We start from the raw sequence: 8734 nt of genomic DNA on the forward strand, positions 1-8734 counted from the left end.
AGATGCAATTGACACCAAACTTAAAATTTGACACTAGACTCAAACAAGAAACACAAAATTTTTTGGTTTTTATGGTTTTATTAAATTTTTTTGGTATTTTTTAAAAATTAATTGGAAAAAGAAAAATAAAGATTTCAAAATTTCTAATGAGAATTCCAGGAATCATGCAATGTTGGTCTAAAACTCCGGTCCAGAGATTAGACATGGCTTACTAGCCAGCCAAGATTTCAGTGAAAGTTCCGGTCCAAAACACTAGACATGGCCAATGGCCAGCCAAGCTTTAGCATACAAATCAGGCATACAATAGCTGAATTGATGAGAATAAAAAAGCTCTTGTGATGATGAGTTGAAACCTCGGTCCAAAAGATTAGACATGGCTTCACAGCCAGCCAGACTTCAACAGATCATCATGAAACTCTAGAATTCATTCTTAAAAATTTTGAAGCCATATAATAATTTATTTTTTGAAAATTTTTTTTCGAAAATAAGAATAATAAAAATAAAAAGCTTAAAATTAAAATAAAATTACCTAATCTGAGCAACAAGATGAACCGTCAGTTGTCCAAACTCGAACAATCCCAAGCAACGGCGCCAAAAACTTGGTGCACGAAATCGTGATTGTTCATTCCTTGGTAACGGCGCCAAAAACTTAATACGCACGTTCATAATCTCAATTCTTTTTCACAACTTCGCACAACTAACCAGCAAATGCACTGGGTCGTCCAAGTAATAAACCTTACGTGAGTAAGGGTCGATTCCACGGAGATTGTCAGCTTGAAGCAAGCTATGTTCATCTTGTAAATCTCAGTCAGGCAGATTCAAATGGTTATGGAGATTTGATAATTAAAATATAATTAAAATATAAAATAAGATAGAGATACTTATGTAGTTCATTGGTGAGAATTTCAGATAAGCGTATGGAGATGCTTTGTTCCTTCTGAACCTCTGCTTTCCTACTGCCTTCATCCAATCATTCATACTCCTTTCCATGGCAAGCTGTATGTTGGGCATCACCGTTGTCAATGGCTACTTCCCGTCCTCTCAGTGAAAATGGTCCAAATGCGCTGTCACTGCATGGCTAGTCATCTGTCAGTTCTCGATCATGTTGGAATAGGATCCAGTGATCCTTTTGCGTCTGTCACTACGCCCAACACTCGCGAGTTTGAAACTCGTCACAGTCATCCCTTCCCAGATCCTACTCGGAATACCACAGACAAGGTTTAGACTTTCCAGATCTCAAGAATGGCCGCCAATAATTCTAGCTTATACCACGAAGACTCCGATCTTTTGGAATGGAGGCTAAGAGATAAACGCTCAATCCAAGGTAGAACGGAAGTGGTTGTCAGGCACGCGTTCATAGGTTGAGAATAGTGATGAGTGTCACGGATCATCATATTCATCATGGTTGAAGTGCAAGCGAATATCTTAGAATGGGAATAAGCTTGAATTGAATAAGAAAACAATAGTATTTTGCATTAATTCATGAGGAACAGCAGAGCTCCACACCTTAATCTATGGTGTGTAGAAACTCTACCGTTGAAAATACATAAGTGATGAAGGTCCAGGCATGGCCGAATGGCCAGCCCCCCTAAACGTGATCTCTGAACATAAAATTATTCGAAGACTAACCAGAGATATAAAATAAATCACTAAAAGTTATTTTTATACTAAACTAGTAGCTAAGGTTACATAAGATAAGTAAATGATGTAGAAATCTACTTCCGGGCCCACTTGGTATGTGCTTGGGCTGAGCATTAAGCTTTCATGTGTAGAGACTCTTTTTGGAGTTAAACGCCAGGTTGTAGCCTATTTCTGGTGTTTAACTCCAAAATAGGGCAGGAAGTTGGCGTTTGAACGCCAGTTTGCGTCGTCAAAAATCGGGCAAAGTATGGACTATTATATATTGCTGGAAAGCCTTGGATGTCTACTTTTCAACGCAATTGAGAGTGCGCCAATTGGGTTTTTGTAGCTCCAAAAAATCCACTTCAAATGCAGGGAGGTCAGAATCCAACAGCATCTGCAGTCCTTCTTCAGCCTCTGAATCAGATTTTTGCTCAAGTCCCTCAATTTCAGCCAGAAAATACCTAAAATCACAGAAAAACACACAAATTCGTAGTAAAGTCCAGAAATGTGATTTTTATTTAAAAAATAATAAAAATATACTAAAAACTAACTAAATCATACTAAAAACTATGTAAAAATAATGCCAAAAAGCATATAAATTATCCGCTCATCAGTTTGCCAGGAACCCACTGCTGTCTCATGGCATCCAAGTCTAAATTTGAAAAGTGCGGGGAGTACTGCTGAGTCCTTGAACTAGGCGCTTCACCACCCCTGCTGGATGACTGCCTGCTATGTCATCACCACTATCATCGGTAATGATGTCTGGCTCGACATCCCAATCGTCATCATCATCCCGTAGTACATCCTCTATACCATCCGGTGTTCCACCCTATAATGAAACTGGCGTCGTTTTAGTAATACCTACTTTTTCGTCACCACTGCGGTTTAGATCAGCTGTGAAGGAAGGTGAGGCAACCAACATTGCCTCAGGTACAATCACAAGCACAGATGAAGAGGCACCACTAGGCCTTGAACTAGAACAGGCTACCATTGCTGGAGCTTGGGGATTCCGGTTGGAACCACCTGAGCTGGAGACCATATCTACAAGCTTGGCCAACAGCTCAGGAGTCCTGACCTCGGGAAACTACCGACGATAATGAAACAGAACTTCCAAATCTTTGTCACTCCCTATGACGAACTAATCGCACTCCACGTCATCCCGCAAAACTGAAATTGGAATTCTATAGAATAAGTTCTCAACCTGTTTCACGCCTTGCAACTCCAGTTTTTGGATTATAGAATTTAGGAACTCAGTGAAACTCGTTGAAGGTTTTAGAAAAATACTAAGGGGTTCTTTATCAGTAAACTTAATTCCGGAACGTGTTTTTTTCTTAATCGACCCTCTATAGTGCACTAATACTAGAAAACTATCCTCACTAGCCATTTTGTTTTACTCTCATACAGAATTCATGTTCATACCATATTTATGTAGGTTGGCCTCACAGTAAATCGAATTTGCCTAGTTCGATTTATGTATTCATGGTAAATCTAATCAGTGTGTTTCGAATTATATAAGGACAATATCAGGGCTAAATCAAAACGGCTTGTTTTGAATTACTGGGTATGGCTAAATCGAAATGGGTTGATTAGATTTAGTAGGATAGGATGAATGCATGCGTAAATCAAACCATTGTATTTTGATTTAAATAGAGAATAGCTAAATCTAGTTTGACTCATTTGATCTACATAGAGAGATGATTGGGGAGATCCATGTAATGTTTTTTCATTTGGGTGAATTGTGTAATATTGAGTTAGGTTTGGTTTAATTGTGTTTTACCCCATATTTTATGTGTTGGCCAGAATGATGACACGTATCGAATACACACCCTATGTGTTGATTCTCTATATGTAAAATTTATCCACCTATAATTATATTAAATAATCTCATTTTTAAGAAAAAAAAATACAAATATTTTTTCATATAAAAAAATTAGTCTGAAAATGTGATGCCACTCTTTCTTTTTCTGGCACGTACTGAAATTAGGTGGCAATTTGTGAAGTGTGACTCATGTTGTGAATTATGGTCCATGTGCAGATAACTTTTGAAGTGCAGCAGTGGATAGAGTGAAGGTCGATTTTCTGACATGGGTTGATTATGTGTGTGTAAGTTCTTACTAATGGTAATTAAGATAATGGGCTGCTGGTGCACGAAACTGGCTCCGCAGAATTCGCACAGATAGACTGGCAAGTATACCGAGTCATCCAAGTAATACCTCACGTAAGTGAGGGTCAATCCCACGGAGATAGTTAGTTTGAGCAAGTAGTGGACACCTTGCAGATCTTAGTTAGGCGGATAGAAAATATAGTTTGTCACGAAAAGCATATAAAACAGATAAATAGAACATTACTAAATAGATGAGAATTCAATGGTGATAGAACGGTTGAGGTTTCGGAGATGCTTTGCTTTTCCGGATTAACTTTTCTTACTGTCTTCTTAAATAACCTTCTGATTCCTTCAATGGCAGCCGTAAGTGATTAACTCATGTCCTCTCATCAAGTTAACCTCCTTTACTGCAGCAATCCACCACGTTGAGATGACTCATGTCCTCTCATCAAACCACCTCTAGGTTTCTCATTGTAGCAGAAGATGAAGCTCTAAGCAATCCACTTCCCTTCACGATCCTACTCAAGGTGCCACAGACAAGGCAGATCTTTTGGATCAAAAAGTGTTGCTTCTTTAACTCTAGCCTTAATGCCACAGAGACCTCACGCACCCATATTCAACGGGATTTCATGTCACATATCCAGAGTTGCTTAGATGCTCTATTGGAATCCGCAATGCAATTCCTAGCTTTTAGTTCAACGCTATCCGGGTCAGGAATCACACGGAACCCGTGTAGAACAAGGGTGATTGTCACGGGTCATCCTCAATTCATAAGATGAAGAACGAGGTTGCATAAGAGAATAAAATCAGACGTATTGAATTAGAATAGTAATATTATTGATCCATGAAACTCAGTAGAGCTCCTAACCTTAACCTCAGGAGGTTAGTGACTCATACTGTATAGAAAATAATAATGAAAGGTTTGAATAGGCAAAGATCGGGATAGAAGATCCTAAACATAGGTGATCTTCTCCTATATATACTAATCTGCTAACTAAGAATTACAGAAATTAGAGAAACTAGTCTTGTAGTGCAAAAATCCACTTATGGGGCCCACTTGGTGAGTTTTTGGGCTGAGCTAAGGGTATCTCCACGTGCTAGGATCCCTTAGGGGCGTTGAATGCCACCCATGGGCTCCCTTTTGGGCGTTGGACGCCAGCTGCTCCCCTGTGGGTGCTGGACGTCAGGAATAGGGCTGGTGGCTGGCGTTGAATGCCAGTTTTAGGCCTTCATTTCCAAAGCAAAGTATAAACTATTATATATTTCTGGAAAATCATAGATGTTAGCTTTTCATAGCCGTTGAGAGCGCACCATTTGGGCTTCTGTAGCGCTAGAAAAGCTCCTTCGAGTGTACGGAGGTCAGATCCTGATAGCATCTGCAGTCCTTTCTCTGCTTCTGAATCAAACTTCTGCTTAAGCTCCTCAATTTCAGCCAAAAAATACCCGAAATCACCATAAAATACACAAACTTAAAGTAAAATTAAAAAATGTGAATTTTGCACTAAAACCTATGAAAACTTAATAAAAGTTAAACAAAACATAATGAAAACTATATGAAAATGATGCCAAAAAGCGTATAAAATATCCGCTCATCAACTGCGTATTTTTTTTTTTTTGATAAGTTGATGGTTGGTTCCCAAAGTGGGATTTGGGTCAATTACCAGGTCTTTCCTAGCTTGCTAAATGAGGAACATGTTTGGTCATACGAAAAATAAGTAATAGACCCATTATTGGCTGGGCTAGGCATATTTGCTTTCATTCCCTTGTTGTTAGCTTTCTCTTTTCTAGGCGCTTTAGTCCCGTTATAATATCAAAAAAAAAATCGTTAATCCATGTTGTGATGAATAAGAGGAATGAACGCCGTTGACAAAAAAAAAAAACTTCAAGAAATAACAACAGTTCTATCATCTGACAATGAAGAATTGATCTTGCACAAATTTCTTCAATTAGAGTTTGTATGATATTTTTGAGAAGGTTCATTATTGTTTCGAATGTTAATAGGTGAGATTATAATTTTAATTGAGGGTTTGTTGTTCGGGTGTACACTAGAGAATTGAAAAAAATATTAGTTCATCTGAAATAAAAGTGACATGGAAAGTTAAATGCAATTGATATAAAAGTATTAGTTGGTTTGAAAGTGTTGAAGCAAACTCTAAAGCATAAATTGTAAATTATAAAGTCTAGATAATAATATGCTACAAAGACTAAACAACGGTGTAACAATTTGAGATAAAAGAGATATTGGAAGTTTAATGCAAATTGACATAAAAGTATAAATTGGTTTGGAAGTATTCAATTAAGGGTTAAGTACTTTTTTCGTTCTTAACGTTTTAGGTGAAAATCAAAATTATTCTTGACTTTTTTTTTATTAAAATCATCCTCAACGTTAGAGAACATTTTAAAATCATCATTTTTCAAATTTTTGGACTAAATTACCCTTTAACATCATCTCTTCCTTTTACTCTCCTCTATTTACCTCCTCGGCTCCTCCCTCATCCCTGCTCCATTCTCTCCATCCAAATCTTCAACAACAACAATTATTTTTTTTAATTTCAAAAATTAAACAAATTTAACGCAGCATCAACAATAATATATTCAGATTCCACCCAAATATTCAACAGCAATAACTTTTTTTTAATTTAAAAAAAATCAAACAAAACTAACACAAAATAATGCAGCATCAACAACAATATATTCAGATTCCACCCAAATCTTCAACAGCAATAACTATTTTTTTTAATTTTAAAAAATCCAAGCAAAGCTAACACAGAATCAACAACAACAATATATTTAGATTAAAAAATCCATCAATAACAATAACACCAATTCAAATTCAACACAGAAAATTCAAGAGAGAAGAATACAAAAAAGAGAGAAGGGGAAGAAGGGGAACTCAGAGAAGAGGGGTGGTAATATATTCAGATTCCACCCAAATATTCAACAGCAATAACTTTTTTTTAATTTAAAAAAAATCAAACAAAACTAACACAAAATAATGCAGCATCAACAACAATATATTCAGATTCCACCCAAATCTTCAACAGCAATAACTATTTTTTTTAATTTTAAAAAATCCAAGCAAAGCTAACACAGAATCAACAACAACAATATATTAGATTCAAAAATCCATCAACAACAATAACACCAATTCAAATTTAAGACAGAAAATTCAAGAAAGAAGAACGCAGAAAAGAGAGAAGAGAGAAAAGAAAAACTCATAGAAGAGGGGTGGTATTGCTGTCGTCCGTCGCCGTCGCGGTTGAAGAAAAGAGGAGAAACGATAGTGCGGGAAGCTACTGCTGCTGGCGCTGTCGCAGCTGTGGCTGAGGATAGGAACGACAGTGATGGAGAATGATGTGATGGCGGTGGCCAGAGCTGAAATGATGCCGTTGAGGTCGATGCCGACATGGTTGTCGTTGATGGTTAAGGAGAGGTCAGGATCATCGAGAAAGTAGTCGTCGTGGGAGATGAGGAAGGTGAGGCCAACATCAATGGAGGAAGGGTTGAGGTTGGTGATGGAGAGGGAGAAGAGGGTGGAGAAGGAAGCGGGGGTAGAGATGGTACAGTGGCAGAAAGAGAGAGAAGAAAAATTGGGGTTGTGGTTGGGAGGGGGGTTCCGAAGAAAGGGGTAGGAGGAAGGGCAGGAAGAAGGGGATGGGACAGGGGCGCAGGTACATACAACTAAAGGGGGGCAATGCCCCCCCCCCCAAATTTTAATTTTTATTTAAAAAAAGAGGCCTGCTACACATACAAGTCTTTTTGACTTACACGTTTTACAAGTTACTACACATATGGGTCTTTTAATGCGTTATTCAGTTTCCAAAGCGCTACACTCACTGTGTATTATGAACGACTCTTCTTCTTCTTCATATTCCTCTTTCTCTTCCTCTTCCTCCATGTATTTCTTCGTTATTCTCTTTGCCTTTTTATTAGTTGTTTTACTTGCGTTTATTACTGGTATTCTTGCTTCGTTTTTTTCGATTTTCATGGTTTCTGAAATCAAGTTTTGAAATCGTTTTGAAGATAATGGAACTTCAAAAATACACCAAACGATTACAGAAATACACCCAAACGATTACAGAAATACACCCAAAAGGTTACAGAAATACACCCAAACGGTTACAGAAATTTACCCAAACGATTATAGAAATACACCCAAAGGATTACAAAAATACACCCAAAGGATTTAAGAAATACACCCAAAATTCGTTGAAGTACAACGATTATAGAAATACACCCAAAGGATTACAGAAATACACCCAAAAGATTACAAAACTACACCCAAAGGATTTAAGAAATACACCAAAAATTCGTTGAAGTACATCTTATGCATAATTCAGAACTCTTTCTCTTTCTCCTCCTCATCTTCTGCTGCTTCTTCTTCTTCAAAAACGATTTCAGAGCTTGATATCAAAAAATAATGGAAATCGAGAATAACAAAGAAAGAAAACAGAGAGAAAAGCACGTAAATGAAGAAGGAGAAGAAGAGGAAGAGGAAGAGGAAGAAGAATGTGCAGCAAGAAGAAGAAGAAGGTGCAGTGAAATTGTGCAGTAATGGTTGAAGAAGGAGAAATAGAAAGCAAGAAACGAAAGAAAAGAAGAAGAAGAGGAAGAGGAATAAGAACGTGCAGTAACGGTTCAAGCGCGTTAATATAATGACTTGTAAAGACTTGTATAAAAAATGCTTGTATGTGAAGAATTTCTCTTAAAAAATATTAGTCTAATCCCTCCTTTTTTTTATTTATCAGCCCCCCTCTCTTTTTGTTCCATAACTTTCCCAGCCCCCCTTTTTTTTTGTTCCATAACTTTCCCAGCCCCCCTTTTAATTCATACAAAAAATCCAGCCCAATAGCCCATTCCCTATCCCCTTTTTTTATTTCCCAACCTCTCCTCAATCCTCCCATTTTGTTCATACAACCAGTCTCCCCCTTCCCGCCTTGGCGCCTTCACTTTCTAAAATTTCAGGTAACAATTTTTCCTATTCTTCTTCTTCTTCTTTATCTTTTT

The sequence above is a fragment of the Arachis ipaensis genome, chromosome B10, assembly GCF_000816755.2.
Source record: "Arachis ipaensis cultivar K30076 chromosome B10, Araip1.1, whole genome shotgun sequence".
NCBI classification, from domain to species: domain Eukaryota; kingdom Viridiplantae; phylum Streptophyta; class Magnoliopsida; order Fabales; family Fabaceae; genus Arachis; species Arachis ipaensis.